Below are 16,249 nucleotides of genomic sequence, written 5' to 3' on the forward strand. Positions count from 1 at the left end.
TAAACTCTGGCCTGGTGGACTCTGGGAGCTGTAGCCAAACCAATTGGGGTAGCTTGGAGAGTGGTCAAGGCTAAGTCTCATGACAAGTGAGTGGGGCCAGGTGTACACAATGAGTCCACACAGTAAAGCAATCCAGGATTACACTTAGTAAGTATAAAAATACTATATTATTGGCCAAAGAACATACTATAAAAAAGGAACAGAGCAGGTAATACTATCACACAATACTACTAACATGAAACATACACACAGTCACTGTTTGGCAATCCAAAGTATACAATTTCCCTGCACCCCCTCCAAATACCTGAAAGTAATACCAATTGCACGAACAGTCCACAGAAATAGGAACCCTAACTTGTAAAGTTCAACCCCAAGTTGATTAGGGCCTTGTGCCCAAACATTCACAAAGTTCTCATGTAGTTTTTATGAGTTTGGGAAGGGTCCTGTGGATGTGAAGATTGGTCCAGAAGAATATCCAAGGAGTTTACTGGTGAGTAAAATGCGTTTCTATCTTTCGGAGGACTTTTGGAACAAGTATTACCCAAGGGAAAAGTTTTAAAACCAATCAGTTTTTCACAAACCTTTCAAAGGTGGAAATAAGGGCACTGGTAAGTATTGTTACTACTCACCACCTGCAATCCGATTTTGTCCTCATACTTGGCAAGTCGATGGAAGATCACTGGAGGTAGATTTTACTGCAGGTGGATCAAGTAGTAGATGTCCAGGAGCTGCGGGTGCAAGCAAAGCTGCGGTCAGGTCTAGGTGCAGAATGCAACCCTTAACAGTGGATGAATGCAGCAGGTGTAGGAGCAGACCTTTTAATTGCCTTAACCCAAGAGAGGCCCATCACTTAACAAGCAAGTACACGGTTGTACATAAAGCATTGTACAAAAGCTGCGGTTAGATGGTGTTGCAGGACCAAACTAACTCAAGTCTCAAAAATACAACATCAGTTGGCCATTTATATACTGTTTGCAACAATTTAAAAGGCTCCCAGATACATTTATTAGCCTCCACCCCCCAAATATGATTGGACAAAACCTCTTCAAAGAAATCCCATATTTCCCCAATTCTTCCATTTTCATTGGTCAGGCTTATCTTCATTATTATCTTCAGATCATATGCAAAACCCACCACCTTGGGATTCGTTGTAGTAGGTCCTGACATCGGTACATAGTTAAACATTGGTATTGAGAACAAAATTCATTGGCAGCAATCGCTGGCCTAAACTTTTAACTTAAGTATGATTGCACATGGTTCTGCTGACGTATTTGGAAAATAGAGAGGTTTGCTTAAACAGGATATTTATTTGAACCACAGATAGCCATCACCTTTCCACAGACTCATGGCATCTTAATCTAATTTATGCGTCCACATGCACCCTCTGAGGACCTGGAAAATACTTAACCGTCAGACCCTGGCCTCGGGCCTTAGGTTTGCTATCACTGACCAAATAACTAATCCCCTCTAAAGATTTTAATTCAAAGGGCTAGATAACATCTGTTCCCTTGCAAGGACTGTGAATCTTGCCCTGTTCGCATGACCTTATTGCTAAGTAACTAATTCTCTTTCCCTTCAAGAATGTCCCTGCCACTTTAGAATGCCTGTGTAAAAAAAAAAAAAAAAATCACCCCCTTGTATCAGTTTGTTTCTGTGGCATTTGCAGTTTTAATATTGCATCTTCCTACGTGATTCATTCGGATTTGCAACACTATTCCAGTTTTGCTGTCATCCCCCCTCCTGCCATCAGTATTGTGTGCGCAACTTGAATCCCTCGCAATTAAGAGGACCCTCCTTGACCACCCCGACACAGGCACCAATGAAGGACACTTCTGAACACTACCAGACAAGGGATGGCTGGTTCCAGCAATTGCCAACGCGTACAGCGACAGCAGGCATTTCGGTAGTTGCAGTCAAAGAAAGCCTTCTAGTTTCAGACCCCTGGCTGCTCGGACATTGGAACCTTCCAGGAAGATGACTTGTGGGACTAGCTGGAGACCACCAGAGTTCTGGGGGAAAACGTAGAATGGCCATGGCCCAAAATGGAGTTGGTCAGCCCACCGGTTGCCCAGGGATACTTCCGAAGACTTCAAACTGCAGGGCCACAAGAAGATGTCGAGACTAGTTGTTCCCACCTGTCCAAAGGGTCAAAACACCAGCAAGGGTCTTCTGATATCAGTAGCCAGACAGGGCTCCTCTCGGACAACAGCCAGGGTTGGTCACCAGGCCTCTTCAGGACAGGTCCATGGGTCTGCCTTCATCTGCACAGCTACACAGGATATTTGGCTCTTCTTCAAATCTGTTGGAATTAATGCAGGATTCCTCTTACCTTAAGTTCAGGTGAGCGCAGAAACTCAAGCCCTCCAATAGAAAGATCTGCCCCACACACAACCCAGCAGTCATCCAATCGGGGACCACTGTGGGCAAACTCATGCATCAGAAATCCTGAAACCAGTATGTGGATGGGGACCATCTAGTTCCAACCCATTTCCTGGCTTCCAACACACATCGTCTGCACTAGCCTGCGAAAAGCACTGCTTCCCCGGGCAAATGTATGACCATAAAAGGAATTACCTGGCAAGGCAGGAAGAACGCCAAAGAACAAAATGGCCAAAGAACAAGTGAACAAGTGAAAACCTTGTGGCACGGCCATGTCAAGAAACTGGCCAAATTTTAAAATGGTAAAAATGTAACTGCTGCCACCAGCTTGTCTTTAGGCACTATGAGAAGGGCATGGTATCAACAGATAAGACACACAAGTGATAGTTTCAAAATGTTTATTTAATAAAGTTCTGGGTTTGGTGTAATACCAAACTGGCCCCAACTCTAAAGGGATGGTTCCCTCAACTGATGTGTCCAAGGGCCATCAATGTCTGAAAGTCCAAAACCAAAATCTCGCTAAACCTATGCTTGCCTTCACTCTTTGGCAAAATGTGATGTGAAGTCTTCCTAAAGAAAAATAATGGTTCAAAAGAAGAAAATGTAAACCACAGCTGGTTACAGGTAATCTTACCAAAATGTGTAGTTCTGCCAGTTCAAAATAGTTCAACTCGCAAGGATTGCGCTTAGAACCTTCCTCGTAGGGCTCTTGCTGTAAATCAAAAGAATTCACAATGTTTCTGGGTCTCTTGGTTCCCCTCCCCCAAGCTTCGATCCTTCCAATTCCAAACAACAAAAAAAGACAATCTGTCGGGCCGCTCGCTCTCTTCTTTACTGTCTTTCGCTTCACTCCTCTTGCACACTTTTTTCTTTTGTTTTCTTTTCCTTTCCACTTACTGTGTTACTTTCTGCTTTCAAGCTGCCGTTCCTGCTTCAGCCATCCTCACGCACCTGGGAAACATCTCCCCGAGATACGGTGCATGAGGTCAGGGACTATCCACCTGTCCAGGGGAATGAGCACTGGCCTGGACACGGCCAATAAGCAGCACCTACCCTTCCTCCGGCTTCAGAGACACGCTTCTTGGCCAAGCTGCCCTCTAGTACACTGGGTCAGCATCTTGGCATCCTGTTCTCCTGCGGTCCTCCCAGGCTTCACGTGTTGCTGCCTTCACGTTCCAACCAGCAATCCCAGCAAACACCTGAAGTAATTGCCAAGTGGAATCGGGTGTAAATGCTTTGGGTTGATTGTCTGACCATGCCCGACTATCAGTGGGACAATCTACTGGTGTACTATAGTAGTAGGCCTCTCCCTGCCTTCCTATGTTAACCTTGCGGAAATTCTTTATTGCTCTGTCATCTCTAGGTTGTCCCAGTACATGTTGGAAATGGGGAAGGGGATATGGGGTCTGATTGAAAATACCCCATTAAGGCTGAGGGAGAGTGGGTTGGGATATAATTGGGAAAGGGGGAATTTCCCACCTTGTCTACACCCGTCACCTCTGCCCTCCTCTTAGAGCTTCCACGGTCTACCTCTAATTTCAATTTCAATCTCTTGTCTGCTCTCACATCCTTCACTCCTGGTGCCTTTTCCGGTCTACCTCGCTCTCTCCCCTGCATCTCTTCTACCACTCCCATTTATCTCCCTTGCATAGCGACCTCCACCCAGCCCACAACCAAGCTACCCCTGGCATTGCCATCCCCATTTTTCTCCATTGGTCATATTCTCACCTCTATCGCTTGCAGGTCCTCTCATTTCCACCTCAACTTTGGCTTCTCTTGCTTCAGTTACTCCCCTCTTCCCCACCCACACCAACCTCTCTATCATCATTTGCCAATCAACCTCAACCTACTCTATACTTCTGTACCTCTTAACTTTTCCTACATTTCTATGGCCCCGCAAACCTTTTGTTTTTACACCTTGTCCTGGCTTTTTGCTTCACTCCACTGGCCTTTTTCAAATTTCTAATGAGGAAACAGACTAGTCCTTCAGACTGTCAGTACTAGGAAACTGTTCCCCTTTTACATGTTATCTGTTTTCATATTGCACAATGCATCTTGCAATGCAGTGCAATTGGGATACCTTTGTGTCACCCTAAACCTACACTCAAACAATGTTCCTGTTTTTGGTACGAACTCAACTGGGCTAGCCCATGGACTTGTGGAATGTTCAATCACTCCACAATGAAGCATTTTATTGACCTTTTCTTTTGTGTTACCTCAAATTATCTGACATCGTATAACCCCTGCTTTTAACAGGTACACTATCACTAGTGTCAGTGTCATGCTGGCCCCAAGGGGTCAAGCATGGTGTAAGTGAAAACGGAGGGGCTAAGTGGGTTAACAAAGCTTTGCACTCCTCTTGTTGCTGCATTGTCAGATTAGTAGAGAGTGTTACCCCTTCTACTGGCCCAGCTGAAGGGTGTCCCCTAAGAAGATCTGGGAGAGGCTCACTCATCTTCTTGATCAGGCAGTAAGAGCAAAGCTCCCATCTCTGGCCTGGAAACATAAGCCTTCAGACGGTTCAGGGGCTCTCCTTGGGGTTGCACAAGTCTACCAAATAATTGACCTTCAAGTTTTTCTACAACTTTGAAGGGTCCTGTCCATTTGTCTTGTAAGACACTCGATGTTACTGGGACCATGATGAGAACAGTTAATCTGGAGTAAACTCCACAATGTTTCCCTTCTGGCCGTGCCATTGCTTAACCGGAGCTTGACCAGCTTTGTAATTCTCAGTCTGTCATCATGAGTGCCATCCCCTGTCTGAGGCCAAACACATGGCCAGTAATCCTCGCTGGCTTGAGGGAAGGAGAACTCTCCAGACCCTAATTAATCAGGGCCAAAGGGCCTCTGACTGGATGACCATAAAGTAATGCAAAGGAGCTAAAGCCAACTTCAGCTTGAGGAACTTCTCTGTAGGCAAATGGAAGGCATGGCAGAAGAAGGTCTCGCTTTCTCATAAGTGGTACTTCCAAAGCTCCAATCATGCTCTTCGTTGTTCTATTAAACCTCTGTACCAGCCCATCTGTCTGAGGGTAGTAGGCAGTTCAGAACGTGTTGGTGACTGTTTTGGTAAGATGTTCATATCAATGATAAATCTTCCTGACCTTTGTCAACCCCAGAACCTTTTGCTTTGACTAGGTAACTATTTTACCTTGTCCCTGGGTGAAGGGGAATCTGTTTCCTCTCATCTAGTCTTTTACGCTTTATATGGGTGATGTTTTTATGTCTCTCCATAGTGGATGGTTGAAGTTAGTTTCTTACAACTTTTGGGTTTAGGTTGGGTTGGCCCTATGTTAATTTATCTTTCATGTACTTGGGTGAACTACAGTTCCCAAGTAGTAAAGAGATTTTCATCCCCCTCTACATTTTCGATAGTGTGCCAGCATACCCCCACCTTATGTGGACTGCTGCGGGGATACAATGTATCCCCTTACTTACCTTGTAACATTTTGTTTTTGTTTTTTTTATTTTATTGTGGTATAAACCAAACCTGTTTTTTTTCACAAGTACAAAAAGAGAAAAAGAGAAAAAAAAACGTACTAGAAAGAAAAGAAGATAACTTTACACTTTTTTGCAACTCTTTAAAAGACAATTGATAAAAGATTCAGCATTTTCCTCCAAATTTTCTTATATTCCCTATTTCAGTCTGGATACTTTGAGAACATTTAATTTCCAGTGAAGCCTAACTGTTGTAGGACTCTAACCACGTTTATAGTCAATGCCGTTTCGTGACCTGAAGTCATTCTCACCCAAAAGTCTTCTGATAACAACCAGTCATTAGAGCAAACAAAACGTTCCAAATGTTTTTCGCACCTCCCATGTTCCTTTGCAGAATCTTAAAAGATGCTCCAACGACTGGTCTTTTGGGTCTCGACATTTGGCAGATAAGTGATTGCTCCTCTCCCCCCAACCCCATCTCGCAAGAATAGCTCCTGTACGTATCAAACCCAGACGAAGTCTGAGAAAATTTTGTCTTACTTTTGCATCCGGGAATTTCAACAAATAATTTGCTACAGAACTGAGGCTCTTGTCCGTTGGTGAAAATGAGGGAGCCACTGTCGACGATCGTGTACTATCTATTGTCATTATCCAATCTGATGATACTAGCTCCCTCTTGATCTTCATGGGGGTTTGTGGTTAAAATATCTATCTCACTATTACATCTGGCTAGAATTTCTTGGGATCTTTTTTTTTAAATCTTACAGTACCCCCACTGATGCATGGCTCAAATGGACTCTTAAGTCTTCATATAATGTGTTCTGCCTTGGGTTGGTTATCAGATTGAACAGAGATAGAAGTTTCCAATCTGCTTGGACACCTAATGATGAGAGACCCAACTCAAAGCGCAAACTGGCCATTGGCAAGCTGTTTGGAAGACGTAAGGCTTTTTTCCAGTTCTTTGCTTCTAATGTCTGCCCGTCCATTGACCAAGCTAGGGGTTTTGCCTCTAAACCATATAGGGGAACAGGAATGATCTTTGCTTGATAAAAGCGGATAGCAGGGAGGAGAGAGAACCTGCAATATTGCTTGATGATTTTTTGCAGTTGAGCCGTCAATTGGGGGCATTGTTGTAGCACCTCTGCCCGTATCGTGCAAACTCTGGGTGTAGCATACAGGATATAACCCAAATAAATGACCTCCTCCGTTACAGGTATTCGTTTGCCCCCCACTATCCAGCAATATTTCCCTTCTTTACCCCCTTTCTTTCCAAAAATCACTATTTTCGATTTTTCCGGATTTACCTTGAGGTCGTTATCTTTCATGTATTGATCCAGGGCATTTAGTAGCCTCTGGAGCCCCACTGGTGTCTTGTCCAGGAGGACAATGTCGTCAGCATACATCAGCCACTTGATTACATTTGTGCCTAACTTGGCACTGCCCAGTGCTGCTGTCTCTACCTCCTGTCCAAAATCAGCTACGTAGAAGTTGAACAAAAAGGGAGCAATTTTTTTGTATTTAAATAAATCCTTTATTTTTACAATACATAGTGTCAGTGTTTCTTTGGACTATGTGTACTAAAATTTCATTGTACTGATTCTACAGCCCCCTCTCTCTCACTCCTAAAATAAGCCTGGCAGCTCTGTCTACGCTACCCGGAACTCAGGTGGTACAGCCTTATACTAAAAGTGGAGTCTTGTACTGCCTCAGTTGAATGGTTTTGGACTTCAGAAAAACTGTCCTAACAGTGACCCCCAGTGTTCTACATGGCCTGCATCTAGTGGGACATAAAATGTGACCCCCTGTCGGGTCCTAAAGAAATCCTACTCTGGTAAAAAATACCATGGAAGGGCTTGGCTACTGCCTGAGCATTAACAGTTCTCATTGGAATACCTTCAGGGTACCTGGTGGCATGGTCCACCACAACCAATATAAAGTGGTTGCCTGAAGATGTTGGAGGGTCTAGGGGACCGACAATGTCAATCCCCACCCTCTCAAAAGGAATTCCCACAACTGGGAGGGGCACTAAGGGTGCCACATTCTTGGTTTCACTTTTACCAAATAACTGGCAAGTGTGACCACACCTACAGTGTTTTTCAATTTCTTCACCAATCTTGGGCCAGTAAAAGTACAGTGAGATCCTCTCCTTGATCCTCTTAAAGCTTAAATGACCAGCCAGGGGGACTTCATGTACCAACTGCAGGAATTTGGGATACCACCAGTCTCCTGAGGGCTCTTGGAATAGACTCCATAGGCTCACTGTGGAGAAGTCCATCCTCCCAGTATAGCCTATGCTTCCCAGAGTCTTGCCCTTCACGCTGGGAAGCTAACTGCTGACACTAGCCTTCTAGAGAGGGATCTTCTCTTTGTCACCTACTGAAGTCTGTCCTTGAGGGTCCCACCATCTGTCAGCAAAGTCTGCAGTTCAGAATGTTCTCTTGGATCAACCGAATACCAAGGGAGGAAGGGGAATTAAACTGTTTGACCAAAGGAACCCCCTAATTTTAGGTACACCAAAATATCATCAACTAAAGACTTGGTCAACAGTGCGTTGTCACAGGGTAAGAAGTCCAACCTCACTTAAGGAAATCCCGAGGAGAGGAAGGGAACAATTTCCAAAACCTCTACAAAATTAATAGCCACCTCGAGAACTGCACAGTGAGGAGTAGGTACACAAAGAAGCACATGTAACAAATAATTCACATATCAATTTTATTAAACATAATAATGATTAAAATTCTCTTTAAAAATGCCAAAATCGCATCATTCATCTTAATTCATGCTAATCTTTGGCACAATCCATAAGAAATTGCACAAAGAAGAAAAAAACCAAAACACAATTATAACAACTTAAGTACACCGGGATCAGGAGTGTACAAAAACCATAGAAAAATATACTGTTAGTGAAACAGTAAAGCAAAAATATGTGTCTAAATCAACTGTCTCCTTATAAGCCCAACCTAAAAATAAGTTGTCTAACATACAAAAATGAAAAAACTGCATTAACCACTAGGTCTCGCTCTTTCACTCCCATTCTCTTGGATCAACATCTTTGTTAGGCAGGATTTGGTGCAGTATCCTTTGGGTGCACTACAACAACCTTGACCCCCTGGCAATAGGAACCCAACCTTTGGTTTAAGTCTGTACTACACAGTTTGGTGGTGTGGCTGAGCAACCAGGCTTATCTCCAGCGGGATCAATGTGAGCTGTAAGGTGGTTACACCGAGATTCACAGCGACAAGTATCCAAATAAACTCTTACACACAATGTTTCTTGATTAAACAATTATTCATTTATTAACAGTCAGTTTGAATAAACTTTCTTCAGAAGGGGCAATATAATAGTAACACTCAAATACACTCCAAAATACACACTCTTAGTTTGTCTAAATCGGCTAATATCCATTTGGGATGGCACACACACCACCTACACCCTCAGGTGACTTAAATAGCTAGGACACTGTGGACATTAATATATCACTGGTACATTTAGAGCAATACTGAGATGAGTGTTAAAGTAAAGATATTTCAGAATAAAACAGGAGATCGCACAAATATTCTGAAGCAGGTAAGTACTTTTGAACCCCCAATGCAAAATAAGTTAACCATTTCCTGGAAGGAAGGTACCAACACACAATCGGAGGAGAGAAGAGTCATTCAGGGAGCCAGGCCAGCCAATGTCAATTGGGCAAAAGTCTAGATGAGCTGAAGCACTTTGCAGGTAATTAAAAGTCTTGCACAATGTTTTAGAAGTCTTTGTAGAAAACGTAGAATCAAAGTAGGGTCACAAGCTGGGAGGCTTGTGAGGGGTAGAAGATGCAAACTACTCTACAGAAGTAGCCAAGACAAGTCTCAACTGAGATCATGTAAGGCTACAAGACAAGAGGTAAGTTCTATTAGACTGTTCAGTACCTTTGTTTAGAAGAAATGGTTCCAGCTGGCTTCTGTTCCTGTGTGGCTATTCAGATCCTATTGTTCCTGGGCCTCAGTCGTGGGGACAAGAGGGAGGACTTCTGGGGATTCCTACAACACAATAGGCGGTCAGCGGCAGAAAAGGACCAACTTCTATTCAGTGGCACTTTGCGGTTTCAGCTCCTCATGTCTCAGCAAATAGCACCACTGCGGACTCTCGGATACCAATCGGGACATTCCTCGCATCGGTGCAGCACTCTGTTGAGGTGGCTCAGGTTTGGTCAGTCCTGCTTACTGGGAGTCCTGAGGCTCAGGTCTGACTTAAAAGTGATGCACTCTCCTTGCTGTTCCTTTCCCTGGCACTTCAGTTCCAGCAGCAGCATCAGTGGAAGTACAGCCAGCTCTGAGAGGATGTCCAAACGAGTTAACTTTGGAGTTGATTGGTCATACCAACCCAAGGTTGAGAAGTCATCCTTGCAGGGCTTCTCTAGTCGAGGTGAATTCGGATCTTCAGCACAGCAGCAGGGCTTCACCGGGCAAACCAATAGTCCAGGAGTTGCAGCAGGCGTCTCTTCCAAGTTCTTCTTCGGATTCCTTCGTCCAGTGGTCGACTCTACCTTCCAAGCCAAAAAGCCTTGCCTTTTATGCAGGTTTATCCCATTCATTCCAACCTAGCTGTCAATCACACAGCAGGGTGCCTGTCCTTGCTGGACAGCCAGCTGGCCAATCACCTTTTGGGTGCATTCCTGTAACCAAAGGGATTAAGCACAGGGAGTTTCGGGCACCTCCCTCACTTCCTGCCTCTGCCAGACATACTGGAGGCAGAGGCGGGCTTCACTCGTGAAAGACAAAATGAAGAAAGGGACCAAACCTGATTTGGCACGCAGAGTAAATCTCAAGAAGGACCTTTCCAACAAGAAATGGCTGTCATGATGCCTACCTCCAAGGAGCCAGGCCGGGCCCAGCAACCCCAGAGGCAGACATCATTTTCCCCAGGGAAGTCTCAGCGGGCCCAAGTCGGGGCCCTTTGGACTCAGTCCTGGCGCCTTAGGCGCCAGGCTCATAGCGGACCCCAGTCCTGGCGCCTTAGGCGCCAGGCTCATAGAAGAGGATATGTGTTTAAGTGCTTGGGTGCACGCTTGCCTGATGCAGACCTTGCTGCTTCATCCAGGCCCTCTTGAGGCCTGAATGGGACTACTTTACCTGTAGGACTACTTCACCACCCGGGTGTGGTCGGGGAAGGATACATACCTGATTGGTGGAAGGATACATACCAGGAACTTCTTCCAAGGCTATTGAAACCCCACCCGAACAGCCACACGTGCTTCGCGTTGTGCTGCACCTAGCAGCTGGACGCTCACCGTGTCAGCTCCTGCATCCTGACTTCAGCCACGCCTGCCAGCACCCTGGAACACCTGCAAGGGGAGAAAGGAAGAGAATAGGGGAAGAAAAGCCCTTACCTGCTAAATCTGCATCCCGGAGTCATTTCTCCAACGGCCCTGAAAAGGAAGACATCATTTTAAAGGCATTTTGTTTCGATCGCTGCAGCGCTGCATTTTACTCACCTTTGCAAGGCGTTTCCATCTTCAGCAGCGATCTTCCGGATTCAGCTACGCCCCGGCGCCTAGAGGAAAAAAGACAAGAACAAAGGTGAGAGGGAGAAAAGGAATAAGGAAAGCTCAGTTTCCTTTTAAGTCTTACCTGTTGGATTATTCCCACTGCATTTCGGGTCCTGCCGCTTCCTGGCATCTCCGGACCCCGGCCCCTATGGGGAAAAAAGACAAAGACAAAGACATTGACTGAGCGAATGCAAAGACATTACCTGAGCGCTCATCCAGAACTGTTTCACTTCGGGTCGGCGCCATATCTCCGGCACTCCGAACCCCGGCCCCTAAGGGGAAAAAGACATAAGCATTAGCGCTTGCTGCAATTAGACAACGAACATTATTATTAAGCTTGAACTTTTGAACAGAACTTTTACAGCGCCTTACCTGAACAGTCAAGCTTACCTGAACTCCCATCAATCCTCAATCCAGTGAAGTAACTGGGTTTCAACGCGCCCCTGCATCAGAAGCAGGATGGAGAGCTCATCCTTCCAAACCCTAAGGTGAGGCTTCACGGGGAATCGTGGAGGAGGTATCGTGGAGGGTTGGAAGGGAGTGGGAGGCTTGAGCATTGTTCCACAGTTGGTAATACTCCCTTTTCACGCACAGGAGGGTATCCAACGAGCCAGGGAAGCCAGAATAGAGGGGCCCTTCCTGTCCATCTTCAGAGTTCTGCGCCTTCGACGCTGCGCCTCCGTGGGAACCAGGTGAGCGTTACAATGGCGAAAAAAGAAGACCGGGCCATTTTGACAAAATGGACACCCATGGGTGCATTACTGTAGCTACGAACGCAGCCCGCGCTAAAAACACACAATGGTAGTAAAAAGTAAACCACTGCCACCAACCATTAATTGTAGAAAGGGTAACATAAAAATGTTACATGAGAAACTAGACAAAGGGGATACTAAGTAACCCCTCCAGCACCCTATGTTAAGGTAGTGTGTGCTGGGTCTAGAAACTTTTAAATGGTAAGTAAAGTCAGTTTGACTTTACTGCTCTTGGAAACAGTAGTTTATCCAAGAGAAGGTATTTAACCCTTTGGGAAATCTGAGAGACTTCCCTGGCCCATTGCACTGAAGATGCTATGTCACAATGTAAAGATGATGCCTTTTGAGTTTGTCAGACTCCAAAACCAAAAGAAACCGTGTTAGATCACAGAATATTTCATGAGATAGTGGGGACAATGTCTCACTCTCGCCAGGTTGAAAATTAAAAAGTCCTAGAGTCCAGCAAAAGTGCTTGGGGTCTCTAAGGTAGAGAGGAATTAGCACATTTCTGAGAATTCGCCCCAACAATCGTCTAGACATCTTCTCCTCCTCTGACTCATCAGAAGAGGGTTCTTCAGGGGATTCCTTTGGCACCAACTCAGCCTCAGCTGATGGTGAGGTTACAGGGGTGACCTCTAGGTTTTCAACAGGAACCTTTTTCCTTGTCGAAGTTTTGGGCTTGGGGCCCTTCTTTCCTTTAGAGACTGTAGGTTTCCCCTTGGTGTCTGTTGGAAGATCTCTTAAGGTTGCCTCTCTGGCTTTCCTTGTCCACTCCCTTCTCTTCTTAGAGGGGGATTTGGGTGTGCTGGAAACTAAAACCTAAAGCCTTCAAATCATTGCCCAACAGTACTCTTCCTGATAGTTCCAATTGAACGCTTACTGGAATGTTTACAGTCATCTCATTACACTTAATGATAGCGGGCAACACTGGGCACATTTGGACTGCGCCTCCTAACTTGGTAAGCCTTTTGGGAGCTTTGGCAACTTCAAGTTGAAAAACATTAATCTACCAGTTATTCTGGCCCCAGTGTCGCTCATGGCAAGGGTGCCCTGACCATTCACAAGTACACTGTCATTATAATGCTCTTTAGAATTTTCAGGAATGGAATTATAGTTCTCAATGTTCTGTTGCGCCCACAGTCCCAGAGATACTAAAGAAACTCTAGCCTGAACACCAATGGGTTCTTCAGCTTGAGGGTGAAAGCTAGCCCCCATCATTGGAATATTCACATCATGTGTGAATGCTAAACTGACAAAGGGGATGCCTGAGGGTTTACCCTTACATCTGGGATCTCCTTTCACATGGTCACCAGATGCACAAACCACACATTTCCCAATTGTCTTTTGGAATGGGGGTTTCTGATAACCTCCCTCTGGTTTGGTTCCAGAGTTTCACTAGCCCTAGGTTGTTTATGGGGGAATTTATCCTTTGTATGTTTGTGGCCCTCTTTTGGTGGAGCTTTTTAGAATGAGCCATCTCATCCTTTTTATGCTTATTCCCATCCTCTTTCTTGTGAGGAACCCCAGAATCCTTGTGAGTAGCCCTATTGGCCTCCACTATCAACCCAGCCTGTTCCAAACAGGTGACCCAAGTGCACTCCCCGTGGAAATAGTCTCTATGTGCTATTCATGTGTTTCAATCAAATTCACATATATACTTTCAGTACTCTGACATAAATTAATTCACAATATAATTCAATGCTGCAAAAACTTGCAAGGAATTAAGTCGCCATTTTTTTTTCTGAGCATAAACACATCCACTTAATTGATAACTGTCCAAAATATATATCCACCTGGTTTCTTCTAATTAGACATTAAACAAATCCAAAGAAAGGTATACATAAGTCTGCCTCAATCCAAAACATAGTATCTTTGCAATTGTGTAATTTTCAAACCGACAACTCTAGGTACACATTGTTGCCGATGCGTTTCGGATGATCAAAATCCATCTTCAGGGCTTAGAGTTGATTCTTTCATACAAAGGATAATTACATTTCATGTTCATCTGTGTGCCTATATTCAATAACAAATCATAATGTTACTACATCATGATTACTCTATTATAGCTCAATTAAATGTTCCCCAATTGATAGAATACGCTCTCGCCAAGCACTGACCTCAACGGTTGATGTTAGTTCTTGAAATTAGTTCAACCTGTAGACTGAAGTATATACGATATATGTCAACTAAATACCCCCATGCTCTGGCTTTCACTTTCTGCAATACAGAAGAACTGGTGAGTGGTCTTATAACATTTACCCTGTGGTCACGGAAACTGTATCCACTAGGAATGATTCTCACACACTCTGAGCTGTTGCAGTACGGTCTTCTGTCTCCCTAAAAAGACAGAAAAAAGAGGGTCCTCATAAATGGCCGTAATGTTTGTGCGCGTATATAGTCTAGTTAGGGAAGCAGTCGTCATCTTCTGAGCTCCTCTGTCACACAAACGGTCAGGACAGGGGTGGTCGCTTCAGTGTTGCAAAGGGTCTGCAGGCGTCTCTGGTCGTCGTCTTGTTCAGTTACTTCAGCTTCCAGTGGTCGACTTGCTTTTCACACTAGAAGCCTCACCTTTTATACAGTTCCAGCACGCACTCCTCTGCAATCTCTCTCAGCATTCCCTGTGGGAGCTACTCCTCACCCACTTCCTGCTTGCCCAGACACTCTGGGGACTAGACAGGGATACCCAAGGGTTCCTGCCAAAGGCAAACGAACACAGGCTTCCCCCTCCCAGAATGGTAGAAGAAGGGCTGATTAAGAGCAATGCTAGTAATGGCGAAAAAAGGATGGCCCCAAGTTGGTACTTGGGTGCCCTTTTGTGCACTACCAAGGCTATGGACATTGCCTGCAGTACCAGAAAATATACAATAGTTGGTAGAACACTTGCACTGCCACGTGCCATAACTAAAAAGTCACAGGAGTACAGAGAAGGGGGGATACTAGGTATCCCTGTGGCACTCCACTGAAGGTGGGGTGTGCCAATCTCTGTCTAACGTTTTGGGAAGGATACTAAGTATCCTTAGTAACTGTAGTTACTTGATATAGAAAAAGAATCCGAACGGTTCGCAGCAACACTGCCCATACAGACGTGTGTGCTGAAGTAGCAAAACAGATGCCTTTAAAAGCTGTGGAGCAGACGGACTCCATAATACAGGTAGTTCCCAAAGACAGAGCTCGCAAGAATGAATATGCGGAAAAAGGCTCCACTCATTCAGGATTGAAAGATTAAGGTCAGGAAGTCCAGCAAAAAGTGCCGGGGGTCTCACTAGGAGAGGAGATGAAGCATGAAAATTATAAATCTCCCTGACACTAACTACACGTGTGGTTATAGCCTGGTATCAAATAAATTGCTTTAATTCTCTATAACCTAGTATCACAATTTGTAATATTTTCTTTGTATAAATAAATACATTTGTTTTGGATGTGTACAAGGCTGTCATGAGACTGTGCCTAGTTAGCTGAGGTAATACATTCAGTTGGTTCTACCATCTCACTTCAAGTCTTAAATCCTAACCAATGAACTGATGGAAAGAAAGTCTTGTGATTGTTCCTGTGCTGCACAAGGAAAAATTATCCGCTGGATACAGTGGAAAGACTGCCTATGGAATCAGGAACTATGGGCCAGATTTCAAAACCATTTTTTGGCACAAATGAGGGAATGCGCTATTGCATCCCCTCACTTGTGCCAAAACATGTGACGGCCCAATACAAACCGGGTATCTGAATGGATGCATCTAAAACTCGATTTCAGATGCCCCCCCACGCCCCTCCCCACAAATAAGGGGTGTATCAGGGCATTTTAAAGCACATCGCAAATTCACAAATAGGATGTGCTTTAACATTCCCAGAAACTAGGGTCCTCCCCACCCCCCACCCCTGCACCTGTTCTGAACAGAGGCAGGTGCAAATCATGGCAGGGCCATTTTTTACCCCATCAAGATTTTCCATTGAAGTGCGACAGTCGAGGATAAAACCACGGCTGTCACACTATCCTTTCCATCCCCAAATGGGGATGGAAAATGCTTTTTGTTAAGTAATTCCACTGGGAGCCTATCATACATTAGTGTCGGGGGTGTGCTCCTGACACTACTGCATGCAAGTGTAGTCCAGCCCCTGCAGAAATGCTCAGGTCACCTTTGTTGAATAAGGTGAC

General features: G+C 44.8%; 1 protein-coding gene across 1 annotated transcript in view; it reads left to right on the forward strand.

Annotated features, from left to right (window-relative positions):
- Nucleotides 1-16,249, forward strand: part of ITGAV (integrin subunit alpha V) — an 800,372-nt gene that overhangs the window by 612,883 nt on the left and 171,240 nt on the right. The window lies entirely within an intron of this gene.

The sequence above is a fragment of the Ambystoma mexicanum genome, chromosome 9 (assembly GCF_040938575.1).
Source record: "Ambystoma mexicanum isolate Mex_15411 chromosome 9, UKY_AmexF1_1, whole genome shotgun sequence".
NCBI lineage: Eukaryota > Metazoa > Chordata > Amphibia > Caudata > Ambystomatidae > Ambystoma > Ambystoma mexicanum.